Genomic DNA, 25,434 nt, shown 5'->3' with positions numbered 1-25,434 from the left:
GAATGACTGTTAATCCTAATTAACAGATTTTAAATAATAATCAGTTCAGTAAATAATAATCAGTTCAGTAAGCAATTTTAATTGCAAAAGCAGTTCTGACTCACAGCTAACACAGATGATCTGTTAAGAAATATTGGTGGGGTTTGGATTTCATTTCTGTTCCCAGTTAACTGTGGAAGCAGAGACCGGGAAATTGACGGAGAGGCACGGAAGCCAATTTTGCAGTCAGCAGTTAAGGCAGAAGACCCTGCAATGGATGGTATAGGGTGCAGGCTTGGCTTCAGCTTTAAAATGGGTGCAATATAGTGTCATTATCGCTGTCATGGGTAAACTAAGCCTCCAGCAGCACCACAGCTCCGAGGAGAGCAGAGCAGGGAGCCTCATAAATGAATGAATAAATGAATAGATAAATAAGAAGCGCCACACACAAGGCAGCACATGAAAATGTGATTAAGCCTGGGAATGTTCCCATGTGATTCGGAGGGGAAAGTATTTGTTTGTGTTTTTCGGCTGACAAAAAAAAGGCAAAAGCAATCTTCTGGGTGCTGAGTGTTTGCAGTGGAGGCTTTTCATTCCAGTGTTTCCAGCCAGCGAGCCAGACAGCTTCGTGCTCATTTGCAGCAAGAGACGATATTGCCACTTATCAATAAGAGCAGGCCGTTTCCTCGGTGAGATTAGGGCAGGCACACAGGGATTAGGCTGGCACCTGGGAGGGGAAAGCATTTAATGGCAAATAATGCGAAGGAGAAAGAAAAGATGCCTTCATTTTGTAATTTCCGTCGCTTGGCACACAGGTGATGATTATCAGCTACTGGGGCTGGATTATGGATTCTGTTCTGTATGGCACAAATCCAAGAGTCCTGGAGGACGCTGGGTAAGAAGTAAGTCAAAGAAGGTGCTTTAGGTGCATCTAACAAGTCACTAACAAGTCTAATGTTTAAGTGCAGGTATTCCATTACGGGTAAAGCAAAAAAAAGTGCAGCCTCCACTGTCCATAATTAAGTCAAAGTGCATACTGATGAATAAATGAGTGGAATCTTCAACATTAGAGTCTGCAAGCATGTTTTGCACTGGTATGTTTGAGGGTGCATCCCAATTCATACTAGTATTATTAACTAACTTGTTTCTGAGAATGTAATACATATAAAAATGTTATGTTTTGGAGTATATCCAAAAATTCTCAAACAAGATGTTGTTGGGTTTTAAATATGGTTTGCAATGCAAAAAAAATAAGTAAATTTCACAAAAATGTGAAAAAACTTAATGTTTACCACTTAGTGTTTAAAAGGGAATGCCAGGTTCACACTACACTGTTTTAGCCCTGATTTTCAAATTGCTGAATCCGTTTTCTCATGATTGGCTTGGTCATTGTGTGTGAACTGTTAAGATGTGACTCAAGATCTTGTGTGGTTTTGATACCTTACACGCCCCTTGCAAATATATAGCAGGTTTAATATCTGAACCTGTAGTGTGAAAACTGTCGCCTGAGTTTGTACAGCAGCCAATAAAAGCACAAAACAAAGGGTGAACTCCAGTTTTTAACATTTAGCTAAAATTGTAAAAAGGTTGGCTACTTTTTTCTTTTCTTTCTTCTGTCTGACGCCAATAGTTACATTTTAAATGTATTAACATTTAAGACATGAGGACTAATGTAAGCATTTAGTAAAGCAGTATCTCCTCCCTTTATTCTAATGTTGCTTTTCCGCTGCATGGTACTGCCACCACTCAGCTACCAGCTCTTGTGGGATTCTTTTGTCAGTGATCATTCCATGGAACATCTGACTTTTGTACTTCTTCAAAAGAACACTTTACAATTTTACAAGCTGCTACTGTGAATCAGATAAAAACAAATGTGATCACCACTGTAGCTTTGAGATTTCACAATGGCTAACTTGTGATTGTTGTCTGCATTGCATTATGTATGAGTGATGAATCTTTCTGACCATTCAGCGCTCCACAAGGTTTGCAATGTAAAGTTGAGAATCTTTACGATTCATTCATATCTACCATTCAATGAAATAGTGCCTTGTTTTGTTTTCTCCGCAATTTACAGTAATACATTTTACTACTTGTACAAAAAAACAGCACATGCTACGTTTTTAATCTTTTTTTTTTTAATGAATGTTAAATAAATGTTAATGTCTCTCTTTCTTTCTCTGTCTCTCTCTCTCTCTCTCTCTCTCATCATTGTCGCTCAGATGGATCGATAGATCAGGGCCGTCCATGTGGTCACTGTGACGTCTTTGACATTCCAGCCACGTCAGACCAGTGAGTGCTCCTTTTAAAAGCTACTGAATGAGATGGAACTGTGGACCATCACAGTGGATTAATTCCAATACAACACACACACACACACACACACACACAGGCAGTCAGACATGAAAAGAGAGAATGAGTAAAGTGAGAAAAGAACAACAGAATTGAGGATGAAAAGGTGTGGGGGAAGTAAAAGAATGACAGAGAAGAGGAAGGAAGAGAGAACAAGTGGGGAGAGAAGAAAATAGGAAAGAAAGACAGAATGAGAGTAAGGAAAAGAGGGATAAAATGTGAGAGTTAGAGAAGGAAAGACTATGAGATGGAGAGATAAAAGAGATAAAATCAGAGATAAAACGAGAAAGATAGAACGAATGTGATGAAAAAGAAAAGGAATAGGAGAAAGGAGAGAGAAAAATAAGACAGGATTAAAATGACCATGAGAGAGTGAGAGAGAGAGAAAAGAAAAAAGTGAAAAATAGATTGAAATAAAGGAGAAGGGTTATTATTTGTCAGGGCTTGAGAACACTGTGCAGCTCACTGTACATGATTGAAAAATAAAAGTCAAGATGACTCAATTTGGAGAGTGTTACAGACTCTGATCAGAGGAATGACCTCCCACCAGTTCTGAGAGTGTATCAAACACAGAGACAGATATGTGAAGAACTCAATACCAACATCTTCTTTCACTACAACCAATGTAGCAGCAGCTGCTGTCCTGAGAAAACCTCTGATCTCCAACATTTTAGCTTTAAAGGTAGGTTAGTTTCTGGTTCACTTGTTATGAAACATTCACACAACATAAAGGCAGTAAGTGTTTAAAAAATGTTATTTAAGAGTGGTGATGTGTTGCATTTGCATCTTTACACTATGTGTCTCGTGGGAAATTTAGCACTGTGACAGCGATCCACCATCAGCTTGTAAGTCGTAACATAGTACACATTTTACAGGCGGGAAAGCACTTTAAATTTAGTCACAAAAATGTGGAAAAATTGGGACACCTCATGAAAACCTGTCTTTAACATGTTTAAATGTACTGCTTTTATAATTTGCTCTTTAGCTTAACATTATATAAACCCATTCTTATTTCAGCAGTGGCCTTTTGGTTTGCTCTTGACTGTAGAAGTGAGTTATATTATTAGAGTTAGTTCTAAACAGCTCTCTGAAGCCTTGAGATAGAAGGCTGATGATGTGAGTCTGGGAAGGAATTTGAAAAGATCTCAGAACAAAGTGGTGGAGTGAAAGGACGACAGTTAAGATGATATTTTAGGGTGATTTATGTCTATGTTATTCAGCCACACTGTGCAAATCTGTTCACATTCTCGGTTACTCTAATAAATTAAAATAGAAGTTTGACTCTCCGGCTCTCGTGCCACCCACTTCAGACTAGCTGCTCACTCTACAGCTACTGCTACCTGCCCCAGACTAGTTGCCCACCCTCCTTACCGACAAGTGCTCTAACTGTTTGCTACTACAACTACCATAATGATTACCACCATTAATCATCAACACGAGGTTATTTTTTCTTACCATCACTACCATCAATACCGGAGCATAACAGCAGACTTATGCAGGGTTACATTGACCTTGTATCAATAATTTAGAATGGATGGGTCATGGGTTTTTCCTCCAGCTTTTTAGGAGATTTCCAAGCCTGCACACCCTGGATTTATGCTTTTTTGATCTACTGCATTATTGATTACTGAAAAGCAGATTTGCCATGCTACTGAAATGAGCTACAAGCTACTGCTAAATGATTAGCAAGTGAAATATTCCCAATGTGGCCATGTCAGGCCATTAGGGCTGCACAATATATCGTTTAAGCATCGTCATTGCGATGTGTGCATGCGCAATAGTCACATCGCAATGTCACCTAAGGCAATAAAAACAAACACGTCATGTTGCAATGTTTTAATTCTTGACACAAGACGTAGATACACAGCGTTCTGAGTGAGCAGCGCTGTCTCTGCTTCAGAAGGGCGAGGGGAGAAGGAGGGGAAGGGGGAGCCGGCAGAAACACGAGGTTACCACATGGCCTCCACATGGTTGGACACATGCTTTTAAGCAGTGGAAGCCTGTCCAAAGCTGTGCACCTCAGTTCCGCACAGTTTTGTGCAGATATGTCCAGTTACAGCTGAATTCACACTTTTAATCCTAGAAAAACGCTCTTATTTACCCTTTAAAAGGCTGTTTAAATGCTTGATTATTGTTGTTTTGCTGTTTTACAGCGCGCGGGTGGGGGTGGGGGTGGGGCTGGTGCTGTCACGGATCCTGTATTGTTTAATATTACGATATATATTGTAAAAAACAAAAACAATGCGACAGTGTGCCCAACAGTGCTTTGTATTACTGGCATTGATCACCAGTTCTGGCCGGCTTACTTCAACTTTTAAAGCCTTAATGCTTTAATTGTTAAGAGAGCCTCAAGCAGTAGGCTTTCAAAGTTTTAGTTTCTGATTTTGCACCTGTGTTTTTTGGTGTTGTGACATGTGCCTCATTGTTTTTTTGACCACGTTTTTGTCTTGTTATGTCTCTGATTGCCCAGAAAACCTATTTTTAATGCTTTGCCAGGTTCTTGGCCTATGTTTTTGTGAATTGTGCTTGTGAAATAAATCTGTCTGCAGCTGCAACCACTTTCAGCCTCATTCCAACTTTTATGGTGACATTCACAAGAACTACAGGTACAGTAGGTCTTGCCATAGAAAGTGTCAAAGTGCAGAGAGTATCTGCCATCAGAAAGAGAATGCACAATTTTTTTTTTTTCAATTGCTGCCAATTTGCTGTCAGTTAGGCTGTTTTCACACCTAACGAAGGGTTCATTTTAGCAGGTGTGAAAACAGTAATAGCACTCAGGTGGGGACTAAAACAACCGCACCGAGACCCACAAGAAGGAGGTGGTCTCGGCCCGGTCCCAAGCTCAGGAGCAGTTCACAGTGAGAATGCGATCCCATTATAGCTATTAGAAAACTCCATCTCTGCTGCTGCTCCATGCTACGCTGTTTTCATATTAAACACGGTATGTGCTGCACCCTTACGCCCATGCGGCTTCTTTACTGACGTGACTGCACAGAGCTTTGCGTAAAAACATCTGCGCCATCTAGGGGTGGGCGATATGGCCCTAAAATAATATGACAATATTTTATGGTATTTTTGCCATAACGATACTCTTGGCGATATGACAAAAAATGAATTAAAAAAAATATTTTAAGAATACACTACTGCAACTAAATGAAAATTTGATCATTTTATTGCATAGGATAAGAAATGGCACACCCCTAACCGAGAAAAAAAAAAAATATATATATATATATATATATATATCAGATTTGTAACAGAAATCAATGATTCAGAATGTTATGATACTAATAATAACTCACTTCAAATATCTCTATATATACAGGACTGACGTAAATTAATAAAATGGACAGATATAATCTGTCTCTAGTAGATCTATAATGGGAAATGAAAACAGTTTGAGTTTTTCTTTTGCAAAAAAGTAGTACCCTGAAGTGATAATTAGGGGTGAGTGATATGGCACGATATTTTAGGGTCTAATATCATTCACAATCTTGAAAAATGTTGGCGATATTATTGCGCAATATTCGATATGGCACATCCCTAGCGCCATCCCAGAAGAAATTTTACACATTCAATGTTAAAGCAGCTTTACCCTACACAAGTTTATATGCTGGTCTGAAACAAAGGGTAGTTTGTTGCGAGCCATTTTATTTCACTTTTTAAATTTCCTTATGTGAAGCCAAACCAAACCAAGGAAGAAAATGCTCCAGCTAAGGGATTCAGACCAGAGAAACAAAATACAGCTGTAAAAAAATCCATATATTACTTCCCTAAACCAGTAATGTTACACTGAGTATAAAATAAAATAAAAAATAAATGTGCTAAAACTAGCATTGCATGCCCTACTTTTTCACATGACTCTACACTATGTCTGAAAACACATGAAAGAAACATGCAGCTTTTAACAGAACCACTACTATACAATCATCACTGCACATGTTCACAATGTCCTCTGACTTATACGTGCATATACGTCTGTACACAAAGCAAATTAGCCGTCATTTCACAAACAACCCCACTGTGTCCTGATGCACCAAGTACTGTATATATACTAAAAGGCCTAATCACTTCCAACAGCAGTTCAGTCTCTGATGAGGAACCTGTGATAACCAAGGTCAGTTTTAATAAAGCAAAGGACACGTAGCTCATATAAACAGAAACGGTACTTTGTTCTAATAATGGAGCTGAATATATTACATATAGCTCAGTGTCGCTGAGATCAGAGTAAATGAATGAATAATGAATGGTCATTCATCAATAGTAACTTTCCAGCAGAAAACAGCGGCTTCAAACGCAGAGCTTTGAATTAGAAATGATAGAAAAGATGTCCTTCATATACACACACTTCACAACACTCTCTCCCACACACATTTTCACCAGTGGACTGAACACAGTGAGCGCCAGTGACCTTTTCCAAACAATTTGTGGACAATGCAGTGGCAGAGAGAAGTGGCATGTTGCGATTGTGCGTTAAAAACATTAGCGAATGCATTTGAGAATAATTAGTTGTCTTAGCAACAGACTACGTCCGTCACCCTGCTTGTGACACAGGCGCTGGACACGCTCTCTGATCAGGCTTCTCGACTATTAGAATAAAGCCTGATGTCATCCTAAAGGAGACTAAAGGCTGGATTGTTTGAGGAAATAAAAGCTGTTTATACATGTATACAAATATATAGATAATAAAATATAAGAATCAATTTGATCCTTTCTATACAAAGGTTTGGACACTGTGTGTTCATGTGTGTTCATGTGGTATGGGAATTATGATAAATATAGATGCACCAAATATTCGCCAACCAAAAATATTCACATAAAAATGGCAAAAAGTGGCTAGCAGCATTTTCAAACTAGCACATGAGCTTAACAATAAATGTTTACACTTGTGCTAACACTCAACAACCATAGATTCCTCTAAGCAACTGTTTTAAGTACTGTAAAGTACAAAAACAGCTACTAAAAGAAAGCCAAGCATTTTCTCCAGTAAAGAATGTAATTAGGAAATGGCAGTTAAATGTCAGTTAAGTGAACTGTGGAGATCTGGAAAACCTCTCTTGAAGATAAATCCTCCTCTTCTGGTAAGACCAAAAAATTATAAACTAAATAACTGCATAGAAAGATTGTTTAAAGTATACTACAGGACATATACACAAGCCAGAGGAGATTTGAAAACAAAATCTATAAACTATTAAACCCAAAATAAAGCTCTTGGCTCTAGGTGGTCCAGCTGACTAAGGCACTGCCACTATGATCAGAAAGAGCACAATTGGCCTTGCTCTCTCTGGGTGGCTAGATGAAGCTCTTTCCCCACATCACTCCAAAGGTGATGTTGATGAGCATGGGGTGCACAAGGTGAGCTGATGTATCGGAATCGAGTTGCTGCGCTTTCCTCTGAGTGTGCTGTGATGCTACTCTGCAATACTGCATCAGCAGCAGTTAGAGGCGGTGATGACATCACATGTATCGGAGGAGCCATGTGCTAGTCCTCACTCTCATGGTGTTAGGGCATCACTAGTGATAGGGGTAACACAGCTAAAATAAGTGTGGGTGGGATTATGAGCATAGATAAATTGGAAAAAACAACTCTTTCACCAGATCCAGCCAAAGAAAAACTTAAAAACCACGATAACAGTCTAAAACACACCAAAAAATATGAGAGCTGAAGAAACACAAACTTTTGGAATGGCCTTCACAGAATCCTGATCTGACCATCATACAAAAGTTATGAATAGACATAAGAAAAACTGAAAAATTCTTCAAAGGGGATCGTAACTTAGTCCACTAAGTTAATAAGACTCTGTTGCCCAACATTTGCACAGTCCGCACTGATTTTTATAGCAATGGATACAACTCAAAAAGACAAGCATCTAGACTTTTCTTTGTAGTGGCACCAACGTTGTGGAATGAACCGAGTTTTCCCCTGGGATTCTGAAGGTCTGAACATCTTTTTCAAGAGCCCTTAATTCAGCACTAAACTTGTATCTATTTAAGGCTTGTGACTGTGGAATTCTCTCAGTGAGCTTTAAGAGGTGGTCACCTGAAATTGTTTTCCAACAGTCTTGAAGGAGGGAGTTCCCAGAGGTGTTTATTAGCACTTGTTGGCCCCTTTGCCTTCACTCTACGGTCCAGCTCACCCAAAACCATCTGGATTGGGTTCAGGTCTGGTGACTGTGGAGGCCAGCTCATTTTTTGTTAAGTACATAAAACTCTGCATGTGTTCATTCATAGTTTTGATGCCTTCAGTGGGAATCTACAATGTAAAAAGGTCATGCAAATAATGAAAATTAAATTAAATGAAAAGGTGTGTCCAAACTTTTGGCCTGTACTGTATCTGTTGTGCATTTACTGTGCATATCGTAACACACACCAACAACTGGGTCGTTTCTCAATTGCATTAGTATACTATTATACTATCAATATATTTCTGGGATAAAATGGTCTAAAAATGACAATAACATTGCTTATCGCATTGGGGCATTTCTACTGATCCAATTATGATAAAATACTGACATGTGATAATGTAAAGAACTTCTGCCAGATTTACATATTTCAAAAAAAAGATGCAAAAATGGACATACAAGGTTTCTCTAACAAGCAACAATATTGTCAATCTAGATACCCAAACCTAGGCTTTTGTATTTGTCAGTATTAAAGCATTGTGGTCTCTCTGAACTCCAGTCTGTTCAGACTACAGCTAGAGATGTTTCCTGAGTGGAAATCTAAGCACTTCTATAAGTAGCTCTGTATAAGAGCGTCGGGTAAGTGGCATGAATGTAATTGTAGATGAAGGAGGCAGCAGGGTGGGTGGTGGTGGGGAGGGCAGGGTGATGGTGAAGTTTTCCTGTGAAAGTTGGTACGGAACTTTCTCCTGAAAGCAGCTCAATTACAGGTGAGTCACAAAGTTCTCCACTGTTCTCATGTGGCATAACAACCAATAGTGGGCATAAATAATGCAGCTGTTTAGAGATATGAGAGCTAAAGGTCAACCATGCTTATCTGGAGGCATAGGGGCACATCCCAGACTGTCAGACATCATCATCATCCACTGGAAAAGCTTTTGTTTGTGTGTGTACAGGATGGGTGAGGGCAGAGAGGATACAAAAAGGGTTACTAAATAATACATGAACGGATCTTGGATGAAGAATAGACGTTTTATGTATCCTACTCTAACAGCTAGGGCTGGACAAAATTGATATCAAAATAATAATCCCTAATTTTAGTCAATATAATATAATTTGGGTTTTGATATGGAAAATCCACAGAATATAAATTCCACAGAAACATCCACAATAGACGCCTGTACCTGGGTCAGTGACATGTTAGGATTTTTAACAGGCCATAAACAATGTAAAAGTCTCTTTTGTAATTGTTTAAACGTTAAGAATGTTGTGTTTAAATGCATTCATGTTAAAATTAGATTAGGCAATTTTAGGTGAATTTAATTTTTTGTAGTATAATAAAGCATAATAAAGAGTTTTATAAATAATTATTATTTTTTTTATTCTATAATGTTACAGTTGCTTTCCTAACTGTACTTACCAGATTAATTTTTTTCTGTGAATCACATAAACTGACAGAAAGTTAAAAAAAATCCACCAGCTTATGCATACTGTATTAGTGATTAATTTTTCAGCCAAAGAAATAAGAAAGGTAGGTTTGGATTTATTATACTTATTGCACATGATATTTTGACTTGTTTGTGTCATCGTTTGTAACTTTACAAATTAATAAAAAAATGTAACTTTAATTATTTCTGTAAAAAGAAGATTTGGATGTCACATCACTGACCCACGTACAAATGTCAAAAAAATGTATTGGCCAATTTGTGTGCTGCACCCTGTTTGGAATGTCAGTTAGAGACAGATTCTATAAATACGCTTGCATATCATGAATATTCAAAATAATAGATGAAATCCTGTCATTCTTTCCTGTCAATTTCTCCAAAATAAAACAGCCTGAAACTGCAGCAATGGAGCACTTATACTAGAGACACCGCAAAATTAATGAAATACCATGGATTGAGACCTGTAAAAATCATGGCACTATAACTGAAACATTTTCTGTTGTGAAACAGACCAATATTAAATTATTATCCAGCATTAACACACACACACACACACAATGGAAACGGATGGATTCCAGGAAAAGGGCAAGTTTGTGTCAGTAGCCAGAAGGTTGTTGTCTCAGAGACCGTATGAGGTAAGGGCCAGAAACTAACATATGACTCCCCTGCAGCTCAGCAGGAGGAGCCACCTGAATTTAGGTTTTTAACCTGAGACCCTCCATCACTGTTCCAGCATAATAACTCACTCGCTTATGCATCTCAAAGGTGAGAAACAGCGGCTCAAATGAATACATAACACACACAGAAAACGACATAGCTGTGCTGGCTCGCGTGAGCTCCCTCTGGATCATTTTAAATTAGAATCTCTGAAGTGAAACAGGTGTTGTTTCTATAGCAATATTCCTCTCCTCCGGCAGTGTGAAGAAAACTCTTCTCTGAGGACGACAGGGCCAGAACACAGGTCACCGTGCATGCACTCTGCACCTCCACAGCCTGCAAGTGCTAAACGCTCTCATCTGTATGTGTTAATGCAGTGCTCTGGCTTCTGTGACAGGTTATTCTGGGGATTTTCAATATTTCTTTTTTAGGCAGATCTGCTTATTTAACAGCAGATTCTTTGTTGGGTCCTTCAGGGGTTTACCTGTCATTGTTGCACTGGTTTGCTCTTTAAAGGCTTAAACTCTTATTTCTTTAAAGCTGCTTTGTGACATTGTGACAATAGTAAGCATTACATGATATAGGTAGGGCTGCAACTAATGATTTGATAATAATTTGACGATTATTTCTGCCACGTCCGCCATCTCTAAACATGAGAGAAAAAGGGCGTTTAAATGTCTAGATGACGTTTAAACGTAAAAAGTACTGATAATTAGTGAATAAATGTATTCTGTTGTGTTTGGGCACTTTTGGAGACACAGACTAACTTAACTGTAAATTGTGTGAGTGAGCCATTACCCATCTACCATTGCACTTCTGTCCCCATAACTTTGTGTAATGTGGTACAGTTACTGTTATGAATGATTAGTCGACAATGAAATTTGTAGTCGACTAATTTAAATAATAGACATTGATGCAATTTAATTGTAAGCAAGACAATATATTGTGATTGTTCACATTAAATTTTCAGCAAACACTATCATATTTATAACATCTTATTAAAAAAATCATACATTTTTTGCCATTAGATGGATAGAGTACAGCACTACTATCTACTGGTCATGTTTTAAACAAAACACAAAATGAAACCACTGTCTGCCATCAATCTTTACATTTATACTTACTTATCATTAAAAAACAATACTGTGATTTTAACAATTTATACACTATTTCAAGACAAAATGTTGCAATTCTTTGATATTAATATTTTCTTACACCCCAATATTTTCTTAGTATGTATGTACTTTTTGGGCAAAATTGCTCATACATGATGTTTAAAGCTATTTACAACCCTCAGAATGCAACTCGCCAGTTTTCCTATTATGTTACCTTTGCAGAATATACAATAGTTTAATTATTGCTAAGGCCTACCCAGATAATGTTACAGTCACTGATAAAATAAAAGTGCATTCCCCTCTGATGTGTGTTAGGCTATAGTTTAATTAGAACTATATTTGTTACAGTTGCATATTTATATTATATTTCTATGTCACATCAGCCACTTTCATAATCAATGTCATTGCACACTGCACTTTGCTCTGTTAATTATTTAAAGATCAGCAACAACTGCACTGCTCTGTTTACAGATATGTATCTTACCTTGTATAGTACGTTTTTGTATAGCCTTATATATATATTTTTTTTTCTCTCTCTTTTCTTCTTCTTTTTCTCTATTCTTCTGTTTTAATTTATGTTTGAATCTGTTTCTTATTGTATTGTGTTGTTGCTGCTGGATGCCTAAATTTCCTTCGGGATAAATAAAGTATCTATCTATGTATCTATGTATCTATCTATGTATCTATCTATCTATCTATCTATCTATCTATGTATCTATCTATCTATCTATCTATCTATCTATCTATCTATCTATCTATCTATCTATCTATCTATCTATCTATCTATCTTTATCTACCCTGCACTGTGAATTTTAACATGTTGTGTTCAAAAAAACAATGCAAACATAATAAGATAATAAGAACACATTTAATCACCAATTTATGTAGAAGTCTGAGTAATCCCAAAGGGTTCACATACATTTTCTTGCAACTGTATTTGGGGTGAGTGAAAATAACTTAAGTCAAGAGAGTAAAAAATTGAAGCATGTGTTAGTCTTCGCCCTCCAGGTATGTTGGGGAATTACTAGTGATAGGGGGAGTCCTAATGAGTGGGTTGGGTAATAGGCAGTGTAAACTGGGGAGAAAATGGCAAAAATTTGTGTAAAAAAATGGATTTGGGTTTTCCCATTCTACAGTCCTGTTTTTTTTTGAAGGAGAAAACAACATGGTTTAATGTTCATAGTTTGTTAAGTTTCACATACTATGGCTCTGTCAATTCTTAATCAGTTTAAATATCTGATGATATGTTCACTATATGTCCAAATGTCTCTGGACACCCTTCATAATACATCCATTAAGCTACTTTAAGTTTCACCCAATGCTGACAAAAATGTGCAAATACACACATACAGCTTGTCTACTGCCAGTAAAGAAGTACTGCCAATATTATAGCACCCCCTGGAGAGGATAATCATAAAGCATATTCGTACTATACTTAATGCCAGGCATGGGCTCAAGGGGTTTAAAGCCCCCCAGCATTAAGCTGTAGAGTAGTGGAACTGTGTTCTCTGAAATAATGGCGCTCCATCTAAAATCTAGTAAAAAGACTTTCCACTTAGTTACTCTAACAAAAGCAATACTTTTGTCCACATCATCCTTAATTCATAAATATCTACAGGAACAGTTCCCACAGAGCAACTACAGGATCTGGGTTCTTTACTCTTAAGCCCAAGAACAACAGCCTTCAGTTGTGACCTACACACTTCTTCAGAAACAGTCAAGTTCTCAGGAACTGTCCTATGCTTTTATATGAAATATAGATTAGTTACAGTTTAACAAAATTATCAGCTGATACAGATAAGTGTGCTGCATTTATAGGGCATTACTGCTGTTGATCTTTAGTAGCGTTAGTATCTTTCCGTTTCATCTAAATTTCTAACTAAATAACTGTGTTATCTTCCTTGCATCTCAAAGGTACATGATAAAAACAACAGTGCCAACTCCACCAGCTCATGGGGCTATCCTGGCAAAAATAAATATAGTGTAGGAAACCTTGCATCACAACAACTTAGTCCCCATGGGTGACAACTGGCACTGGATCATCTACATGTGCCTCTGAGGCTGACAGTAATGAGCAAAACTGTAATTGGTTCTATGGTCCTAACAGATAATGCATATGATATATAGCTTAAAAAAATAAAAAAAGATAAGACTTGACAGTTCATGATCAGCATAACAAAGGTATATTATAGATGTTTGAATAATTATAAATATTTGCAATATCCATTTGCATTTAATATAAAAAAAATGTTTAAGAGCAATAGAACACAAACTGTAATATTAACAGATATGACTTTTATGATTAATTCTACAAAACCTTCTAGAATGCAAAACTAATATCCACAAGAGTCTACTTCCAAACAATACAGATAAACATTGGTTAGCAAAACAGAGATTTCTCTACATCCAAGTCAACAGGTGCACTGCACCTGATGCCTAAGAAGACCTTAAGCAAGGAGTTCAGACTCAGGGCCTTAAGAAATGCAATTAGGACTAAGTAAACATCTAATATGCAGGCCAGCATATTACATTACCACTGTGCTACATTAGAATCAAGTTTCCTTATATTCCTTATACTTTGACTAAAGACTACAACTCTCAATGTTTTTAATCCAATTTCCTTCTGTTCGTTTTGATAATATTTCCATCCACAGATATGAAAATGCTTGCAGTAGCATGTATGACAGGTTTAAACAAAAATTACACAATGCCTTATGTAGTTTAGTATATAATGAATAATGTGCTATTTGAGATCTAGACAGAAAAATATGACAAAAAGCCTAAGACAACAGAAAAATTTAATCTTAACTATTTTTCTTCTATTGTCTTCAGTCTTCAGTGACCAAAACTTTACACTGCACATTAGGCCTAGATCCTTGATGGGACCCACGTGAGATTAAGGTAATAATGGAAAAACGGAAAGAAAAAAACATGTACAAACCCATTTAGTGACTGCGCCCACCTGGAACCCACCAACCCCATGTTCCATGACTGCAGTTTTGGAGTATCTGCAAATTGTGTACAATGTACAACACATTTCAATCACATCAAAAGTTTAGCTACATCTGTATGTCTTATAAAACTTAAAACAAATTGTGGCCTACACATATTGTTTCCAAGTGACAGCAGTCAGGTCCTCATCAGTGATACGCTATGGACGCCACACTCAATTACAAAAACAACGCAGCACCCAGCTGGGTCTATTAGAAGAGTGCTGGATTTAGCCAGTTACAGAAAGCAATTCCCTCTGGAAGTATGACTCTCAGACAAACTGGAGATTCTTACTGGACTCAAACTGTGGATTCAATCAGTAAATCACATAAAATACAGTACCTCCTTAGCATGGCTCATAATTATATACAGTATATATACTGAAAATGGACACCTCATGTGTGTAGATATGAAATGATGTGAAATGATCTCTGTGTGACCCTTTCAACACCAGATCAGATTCTGTCAAGATCAATACACTGTAAATAGAAGGGCAGTCAAAAGCCACCCACTGCCACAGTGGAAATACCACCTGGTACGTTGTGTGCTGAGACACAGCGAGAGCAGCCATGCCAACGATGAGTCCTATTCCTCTGCAATAGTTATGTCATCCTTTGTGTCAGGCTTCGTCAGATCTGTGTACTGTAACATGTTAGGCAAGCACATGAACAATTTACCTCTGATGTCCAAACACAGCCCAGGGCAGCGTGCGATGACTCCAGCTGCTAAATGTATTTGACAGCATCTTGCCCATTGTGACAGAGCTCTCGCCTCTCATTCACATTCAAAACAGGCAGTAGAGCAAAGCGAGAGGGTGAAAAAAAAAAAGCCTGTGGTTCCTATTAGATGAGTAGAAGAGAATATCAACAGGCTGCTATCAGAGGAGCGGGGGAAAAATGGGCCCTCATTTGTTCTTCAATTCACAAATGCCTTTGTTGTTTTTCATCCATCAAATTCCCCCCGGGCTGTTTGATTAGTGCTGCTGAAGAGCCACTGACTGTCTGCAGCTTTTTGAGTGCAGCCATGTTGAATCTGCCATCCATCTACATGAGAAACGGAGCATGTGGGTAATCAATCAGTTGGCTCCGCATGAGAGGGCTACAACACCTGGCGCTGCCTGGACGCCGTTTTCTGGGACAAAATGGAGGACTGGCGATGCCCACGAGCTGCCAGAATGAGTTTTTTTCTGTGCGTGGGTGAGATTCAATGTATACAGCTGGTGCTTATCACCCATCTCCTGCTTCTAGTCAGCAGAAACAGTGCTTAGACCTACTTTAACCAGTGTGGGAATACACTCAGGCATGTACTCCACTGCACATTCCAGCAGGGTATGGTCAGCCACTCTGGAAATGCAACTCTTTGTGCTTTTAGTTTAAAAAAATACATACAGTTGCTTCTGGGTGGTGTTGCAACCATTTAATGGCACTTTTCATTGCATGGTACCTTCACTACTCAGTTCTTTGCTTTTACATTTAGCAAATATGCTACCTGGTACCTCATTTCTGATTACAATGAAGTTGAACTGGGACTAAAACTGGACATGTAAACTCTGCAGAGCACTGATTGGCCAGAAATAATTCTCACTGTAAACACTGTACAACATCTATGCAGACACCTAGCGCAAACTACCCATTTGTGATATCTCCAAGCATCAACAGTGTTCACGTAAGCAGCTTGTGAAATTACATCCTGGTCTTTTGAAGCAGTATAAACATTCCTTGGATTGGTCGCTAACAAAAGAATCCTGCAAGAGCTGCAACGCCCCCAGCTACATTCTAAAGTTAAGTTATGAAAGTGGACAATTAACCAGGTATAAAAAGCAGAGTAGTGTAGGCACCATGCAGTGGAAAAATGCCATGAGCAGTGGCATTATCATTAGGAGACTGGAGCTTTGTTAATAGGATAGCCATCCATGGTTGTGTAAACAACACAACAAAACTAGCTTTACACTTGGTGGAATCTTAGTGTGTTCATCTGTTACCTATTGTAACAGAATTGGTATTAAGTATTCTCCTCCAAGCATGTTCAGCTTAATGTGAGGAGAAGAACTAGCCTCCATCCTCCTAGCTTAGAAGCATCATATATATGTATAATATATGTATGATGAGGAACACCTAGCAAGTGGTTGGAATTTGGCTTCTCTGTAAGCAAAATGGTTCTCATTAGTACTGAAAAATGGATTTGTGACTTTTAACAGTAGTGACAGTTCTATCCAGGGCAATACCAGAGAACTCTTGGAAAAATATAAAATAAATTCAGAAAGAAATTTGGTTTGAAATCTACTTTCCTCATCTTCACCACTGATGATAAACAGTGCAGTATACGATGCAGAACATACATTGATCATTATAATGAACAGATTTGTGTATTATTTTATTTTTGGTTTGAATAATTCAAATGGATTTTTAGATTAAAGTCAGACTTTTTTTTTTCAATTGGTTTTATATCTATTTATGGTAATTATGTAGACAATAAAATGTCAGTGCACTGGTTATAGATTCCTTTCTTTTTTTCATCTTAGACTTTAACAAATTTGATATCAAACAAACTACAATGCCATAGTTGGCGTGCTGTCAAATTGTCAATTTATAATCTTGCTGTACATTGGCTTTAGGCTTCCAAAATGACATCATTATGTTCTGGAGTAAACATGCATACTCACTGTAAACAGCTCAAAATAAAATACAGCATTTTCACTTTTCACCCAATCAGACTATTATTTTCCTCAAAATGTTGATTTTCTTCATCATTGCAATGTAGAAATTTAGTGTATTTGATCTGTATATATGTATGTCTTTAGAATTTAGTTCCGCAAGGCAACTTTAAACATTACAGTTTTTCAGGGGGTCCTGGGGTAATTTTCTCTTTAGCTCTGAGAAAATTACAGCCTGAATTGTCGCTGAACTCCATGGTCCTCCGGTAATTTTAGTCCCTTCCAGACTCACATCTCTGAGTTTTGTCTCCTCGTGTTTAATACAATAGCTATTTATCCACTGCCACACAGCGTAATTACACTTTGAGCACGCATTTCCACAAAGATCTGTGTAAACACAACAGTGAGTGGAAATGGAGGAGCTACTGAACGCGATTTCATATGACCGAGAAAGCCTAAAAAGTCACTGATCCTGATCCACAGTCCTTTTTTTTCAATTACAGTCCAGATGCAAGAGTTTTATCACTGAGTAGAAGTGTGAAATATTTTACACAGACATCCCCATGAGAAACTAATCCAGTCCGGATAGGGCTAAAGTGTTACTTTACATTGCTGAATCCTAAAATAGTATTTTACAGAGTTTTATATATTTTTTCCTAAGCTCTTACTGTCTTCCAGCACTTCTAGCACATCATCTTTTTAGCACCAGATTTAATTTCGGACACTTGCTACGCCAAGCCCAATATGCTGTACTTTGTGTTTCCATTAGTTCTTTTTCAGGAGTGTTTTAACTGTAAATGTTCACCTTTACTGCTTTCTTTTTACACAAAACTCTTCATGGGACAAAGCCCTTAGGTATTCTTTAAGGAAGTGGAGAAAAACCTTTGCGATTTCACTCTTTCTTGAGTGTACAGCCACTCATAGCCTTGTACTAATGACAGGTGCAGTCAATCACTGCTACACACACACACACACACACACACTGTGCAGCACACTTTTTCACTTTTATCACCTAAGACAGGGTGGTCAGAAAATAATAGTCTTCCATACAACGTGTGCAAAAACATGTACACACACATATACACACACACACACTGATGTAACTACATCTTTGAAACCATTTAATTCTACTTCCACTTTCCACTTGCATTTAGTCACATATGTGGTAAAAACAGCATGATGGCTTGTGAGAACCCATCATACTGTCTTGTTTTCCTGTCATCATAAGGACTGGGGGTCCTCATGAAGCGCACAACACACATGCAGAAGTACTGTAGCTGAACATAAACACAGAGCAATGCAGACACAACACTGACGCACATCCACTGCCAACCAGTCAGGCAGCAACATGAGCATCACATATCAAAGTGGCTGCAGACAGACTTTCACCTCACTCTTAAGGCTTTATCACATTATGTATAATTCCTCAGTATAGCAAGGCAAACTAGCTATACCCAAACTGGCACAAGACTCACTCTGTGACAGTGCTCTTATGTCTAATTCGTATGGCATGCATGTCTTGGCTATACATAGGCTCTATATAAACTCATAGCTGCTATAAACTCAATTACAATCTATCTGCAGAATCTCATAATCTCATTTGCTGACAGAGCTGCATTATATGTGCATTGGTTTCTTTTACACCATAGAAAAAGCAGCTGATAATAAACTGGAGAAAAAAAAGATATTATAAAGGAGATAATATAATAAGGCTGGTTTTATAACAGGAGCTCATAGTTCACTCTTTCTCTAGATTAGCTCATTTTAATAGCTGTATATTTATATGATTATATGTATATTTACTGGCTACACTACAGCATAATAGCATCACACAGTAAACACACATTAAACAATGGAAGAAATAAGGAAAAAAAACTAGGACAGCGGAAAGTAGAAGCAGGGATGACTCACCCAAGTATTTCTTTCTGGTGAGGTAGCCGGTCTTTGATGTATGTGTGTGTGTTGTGTGTGTGTGTTTTGAGTGTGTGATTCACACAAGTGTGTTATCCTCTCAGCGGCTGAAGACCAGCGGGCTGTTTCCCGGAGAAAAGCCCTGGACCTGCTGCTGATTCCTCCTCCTCAGTCACAGCGAGAGTGAATGGAGCGCCCGCATCTCCCTCACCGTGTTGATATCCCGTACCCACCCGTTCACACACAGGCCACGCCCTCTGCGCTGTGATTGGCTGTTCATCCAGAAGGAATCAAAGCCTTAGCCAATGGGAAAAAAGGATGAGGGCGGGGCTTGAAGCTATTAGAGGTGGGAAATGAAAAATAAAAATAAATAATGCTAAAGACAGGTTTGTTAATTTTTAAAGAGATAAAAATCATTCTGCGGAAACCAGATGACACTTTTGATGTGCGCTCATTATAATGAAGGTAACTGACACGATTAGATTCAATTATGCTAATTAAACACTTTTATGTTTCACGTTTTATAATGTCTCTTACTTAATTAGTTTTGTTGTTTTGCTCCTTATGGAACTGGAAACACTGTGTTGTTCTTCTACAGGGAATGGCAAACAAAAAAGAATTAAAAAAAATAGAAGCAGTTCCAATTGGTTTTTCATTCGTTATTAGCATTAAATAATATCTAAGGCATTGCTTTACTGCTTACTTTTTTGACAGTTTTTTTAGTTAAGCTACTATCAATTTGTGTTTTTTACTGGCACTGTAAAAATGTTTTCATTTGTTTTTTTTAATGATGATTATGTTTGTGTGCATTAAACAATTTGACTGCACTGTCATTTTTTGATTGAGTAAATATATAAATGTTTTCCAATCACCTCTACTACTTTAACCTCTTGAGACACTGCATTCTCATATGGCTACATTACATTTTTGCTTCTCTGCACCATGATACTTCATTTTTTAAAACATTGATGCTTTGGCCTCATATAGAGACACTGTAGTCACATGACAACATTACTCTAAATTGATTGAAAACAAAATGGTGGGAATCCCAGTCCAAATTCCTACAGCCAGGCAGGAAAGAAAATGGTCCAGGTAAAAATTCTCATCCAATTTTATGCTTAAAAAAAATATTTACTTTCTGTAGAAAGCTAACATTTTGTTTTTGGACTAACTGGGATTTTCTGATCCAAAATGATAAGCATACATTTTAAATAAAATAAAATCAACTACTGTCCCCACATGAGCAGATTGTTTTTGCAAAAACGACTTCCTGTACAAAGACAATGTTTTGTTTTTACACTTGTTAGGTCATACTTATCCAAATAGCCAGGAGAATTAAAAAATGTACACCAATGCAAGTCAGTTCATTAGGCGGCCATCTTTGCCATCTATATCCACTCATACACTGACTTGTTTAAATCAAGAGGACCAAATACTCTAAACCGAAGGTCTGTTTACAATTTGAACACTGTGTTTAAAAAAAACATTGATAAAATATGAACAGTTTGCTCCATAAAGCACAAAAAAACATGATTTTTTGGCTTTGTATGACTACTGCCCTTTTTATGCCACAGTATTTTTTTTTTTTTTTTTCAAAATAAAGAGCACCGCTATTGTTGAAATGCCTTTCACAGGTCGCAGCCAATCTGACAAAATATGTACATTAAAACAAAATGTCTTGTTTTAATGTACATATGCTGCTTTCTATTTATTTGAGCTGAGGCATTTCAGTTAAAGATTCAGATAATTTCAAAAACACTTCATTAAAAAAACAGTTCGTAAAAGGTTTTGGAGTTTACCACAACTGGTTTGTTAATCATTTAAAGTGTGAATGTGGCACATTAATACAATATATTCCACGTTTTATGTCAGGTTATCGTTGTATGACTGATTTATTGGCACAGGAATACATAGAAATTGAAAGTTAACAGTTCTTACTTGAATATTCTGACATCCGAGCTAAAATATATATATATAAATATATAAATATATATATATTTCATGTGTAAAGTAAATTTGTTTTTGTGACAATGTTGTTTTTCTTTTGATTTTTGTGGCACTCACTTGCCAACCAGATATACTGGTTAAATTGAGATACTCTGATCTCAATAACAAAGGACAAGAGTGGTTGGTAATTGCTAAAACCTGTCTTATTGCTGTTTTCTTCTTGTTGTTGTTGTTGTTTGTAAGAGATGGAAACACCCAGTGTTCAGGTTTTCATCAGTTCTCAAAAAGAAACATTAGGATCAGATGTAATAATTTTCAGTCTTGATCCTCATTCAGTGTGAAATCCCAGTGGAACAGGCCTCCCATTGGTTAGCAGCTGCAGACAGCAGGTAGCCAGTCAGAAAAGTAGCTTTATCTGGATGTTTTATAATTTAAGTTATTTGCATGGAAACTGGTTTGGCCACACACCCACAACCTGTTATAAAAATAGCAGCAGTGAGCTGTGTGGATGCTGGATTCTAAAAGATGAGAGGAAGTAGAGACCACTCTCCCAGGAGCAAGAAATCCATTAGTGGATTATAGTGTTACCAGATATACACTTAAAAGACACTTAAAAGAAAAGTTCATTTAAAATAAAGTATTAACACATTTATTACACCATTTTCCACCCAAATACAACCCATCAGCCATCATTAGACATTTTTATTAGAGAGATGTTTAGTGCTGAAATGTAGTCTCTTAAGCACTGGAACTACAATGTTCGTTAACTCCAAGAATCGAAATCTCCAAGATCCTTTCTGTAAATACACACATACACACCCTGCTAAAACAACAACAGCACAGTTTACACCAACATTTGTTCCATGTTGGTTTAAGCTGCTCTGAGCTTGTTTATGACAGTTCATGCTGGTCTGTGCTGGTTTAGCCAAAATGGCTGACAAAAAAGTAGAAAAATATTTTTTTTTGTGTAACAGCAACAGTATAATGGTCTTATTTATGACCAGCATATCAGCTTTCATTGCTATTGACTGGTATACTTCCATTTAAAGCAAGACCAGAATAGACAAGTATACTGTAGATAAACTTGTCTTCTCTTGTATGTTTGTAAGCAGATTTTAAAACAGAAACATTTTAACTGTGATATTTGGGCATATCTTGTTTTTTACTGGTTTCATGCAAAGCTGATTCGTACTGGTATATGTTTTTAATCTGATTTTAAAAGGTATATATTTTAAACAAGCAGGAATTGGACAATTTGTCTGGTCTATACTGGTACACATTTTTTATGTAGTATTTAAAATATATACAACACAATTAAGCTGCAACAACTAATTGATTAAAATCTATTATTAAAATAGTTGACAACTAATTCCATAATCAATTGGTTGGGTCTATGTTATTCTACACATAAGAAGAATATAAGTTATTACACACATAAATACACATAAGTGGCAACAGTTACATCCTTTTTAAAGATATTTTCTGACTCTGGTGTCGCGTGGAAGTGTTTAAGAAACACAATCTAGTGTAAATTTACATTACATACACTGTTGTTGTGTTATTAGATAATGATAATAATACAATTAATGTAAATCTCAGGTTAATTATTCATTTAAACACCATTAGTTTTAATAATGGTAGGTTTTGTGTTCCTTATTCAATTAAACATTAGTACAAAAACAGTTTGGTTTATTAAATAAAATACTGCAAATAAAACCTTGCCTTTTTCCCTTTTTATTCAATTAATAATTGATTAATCAGAAAAAATATCAACTGATTAATTGATTATCAAAATAATTGTTAGTTGCAGCTCTAAATTCAATGGAGCAAAATTGGACATTGCTTTTTAAATAAAACCCTTCCATTTTAGAAAAGTAACATTTGATACTGGAAATCTACAGTTAGCACTATGTTCTTTGGTTACATTGTTGCATATTACATTATTACGTTATTATTACATAAAAGTTGGAATTGTCTATTTGTTTTATCTATTGTCATAGATAAACTATATGGATTTAAAACCCAAACCATGTCTATTGGTCTTCTAATATCTAACAAACTGAAATGTATATATATTTTTATACTTTATATTTTCATGTTACCTCTATACTCTGGTTGAAAACTAAAGTGTGTCATTAATGAGATTATACCGCGATCACTACTTAGCAAGCTGTGCATCAGAGGAAACATGCTAATGTATCTGAAATCTTCTGAAGATGGCCAATCATTTTAATGGCAGTTGACATAAGTGTTCTCACATGATATCTCACTCTACAGATTGTGCGTCACAGCTCTGCTGGACCGTCCACTTAGTAACCCTGCCAATCACTTATCATCTGGAAGCGTGTAATTGGTGCATGGTCTGATTCTGCAGTGATGAAAGAAGCTGGAAGGGGTTAACGGACACATCAGCACACATGTTATGTCCACATGTCTCTGCATGCTCTCGTCCTTCTTCAGACAGCGGAGGTGAGTCAGGCGATTTAAGCGCACCTAGGAAGTTCTAAAGTGGTGCGTCACGGGTGGTCAGTAATGTCTCAGTCTGGGGTCTGTTGAGCGTCTGCTTTTTCAGAAACACAGGCTGACAGTTGTGCCTCACTGTGGGTTATTGTCACAATCAATTGTGTGTAGGGGGGTGTTTTGTCCTCCCCTCCTGCTGGACATGTAGAACACCAGGGGCTGATAAGAATTAGAAAGCTGCCACATGCTCAAGTCTCTCTCTCTCTAGGGCTCTCTGTCTTTCTTGTGTACTACAGAATGTTACGTTTTCATTTTTCTTGACTGACATAAAGGTGCCCTGGAATGAAAGAAAATGTATTTATATTGAAATAATTAAATACCATGAACCTCAAATAATCTTGTGTCCTCCTTTAAAAAGAAAACCCGCATAAGTAAAACAAAGCTGTAAAACACACCAATTCCAAAACACCCAAACTGTTATGTAACAGTCTTAATTTTTATTATTGCTCACTCTAAATTTAAAAAAATCTAAATTATTCTGTAGCTAAACACAATGACATTAAAAGAACATGCAGAAAAAATGTAAAAAGGGTAAAAACTTATGCTAACTGATATTGGAAGCTTTGCTCAAAAAAGGACCTCCAATTATATAGGAAAAAGTGTTATTAGGGGCTGTTTCATAAGGCTCAGGAACAAATGTACATAAAATAATTTTGATTCTTGTACCAGCTCTACTTTTGAACCAGAGGAAAAATGTCAAAATACAGTCTACAAGGTAACTGATTGCATGCTATAGATATGAGAACAATGAAAATCAAATAATACTTTACACTCTCTTTCACCAGTTCTCATCAGTTCTAATCATACTTTACTTTGGCCATTCAGGGTATGAATAAGAAGATGAAGACATTGTTTGCTGTTCTGATATCTCTGTGTTTTCAACAGCTCTTCTAGCTGCATCCTTGGCAGTACCAGGTAACTCAGGTAAACAGAAAAAGCTGTTGTTACCAAAAATGGCCCTATGGCCTTCCCTGTTTTTTAAACAATATATGTGACTTTTCAGGAATGGAAGCAGAAGGATATTGATGCCATTTCTTAAAAAAATGTTTGCCATCTCCCCACTCAGTAGGAACACTGCTACTTTTAATTTAAAAGAAAAATCTTAAGAACTGCTACTCGAATAAATATGTCACTTTTGAAGCATACTTGTCAAAATATCATCATAGTTATACAGAAACATGCAGTGTTATGCTTCATTTTGAGCCTTCCTTCCAGACACATATAACCTGATTACATTTAAAGTGCACTTTTTAAATGATGATTTCATTTATTAAGGAAAAAACCTGTCTGACAACGTGAAACAAATAAAATTCAAAAATAGATGAGAAAACAAAGTCATTGATCATCTGTCAGTCACTTGAAAAGGAGTCATTTCTTTGAGACTCTAGCAGATCACAGTGAAAGCTATCATTCACAAACCACGGAACACTGACGAACCTTCTCAGGAGTGGCCGGCCGACCAAAAATATTCCAAAAGGGCATGGACAACTCATCCAGGAGGTCACAAAAGAACCTAGAACAACATTTAAATAACTCTCACTTGCCTCAGTTAAGAACAGTGTTAATGATTTAATAGTAAGAAAGAGACTTGGAGAAAATGGAATCCATGGGAGAGTTCCAAGGCAAAAAACACTGCTGACCAAAAAGAACACAACGGCCCATCTCACATTTGCCAAAAAAACATCTTAAAGATCCCCAGAACTTTGGGTCATAATTCTTTGCACTGACGTGACCCCCGTTACACT

At 37.0% G+C, this 25,434-nt stretch overlaps 1 protein-coding gene across 1 annotated transcript in view; it reads right to left on the bottom strand.

The window, feature by feature from the left end:
- The window catches only part of hpcal4 (hippocalcin like 4), a 39,195-nt gene extending 19,766 nt beyond the window's left edge, over nucleotides 1-19,429 (bottom strand). The window contains exon 1 of the mRNA XM_007249268.3: nucleotides 19,223-19,429. The gene's annotated coding sequence lies outside the window, so the exon portion shown is untranslated. The remainder of the gene's footprint in view (nucleotides 1-19,222) is intronic.
- Between the last annotated feature and the right edge of the window lie 6,005 nt (nucleotides 19,430-25,434).

This window comes from Astyanax mexicanus, chromosome 3 (genome assembly GCF_023375975.1).
Source record: "Astyanax mexicanus isolate ESR-SI-001 chromosome 3, AstMex3_surface, whole genome shotgun sequence".
NCBI classification, from domain to species: Eukaryota; Metazoa; Chordata; class Actinopteri; order Characiformes; family Acestrorhamphidae; genus Astyanax; species Astyanax mexicanus.
This window is presented reverse-complemented; position numbering and strand designations above follow the sequence as displayed.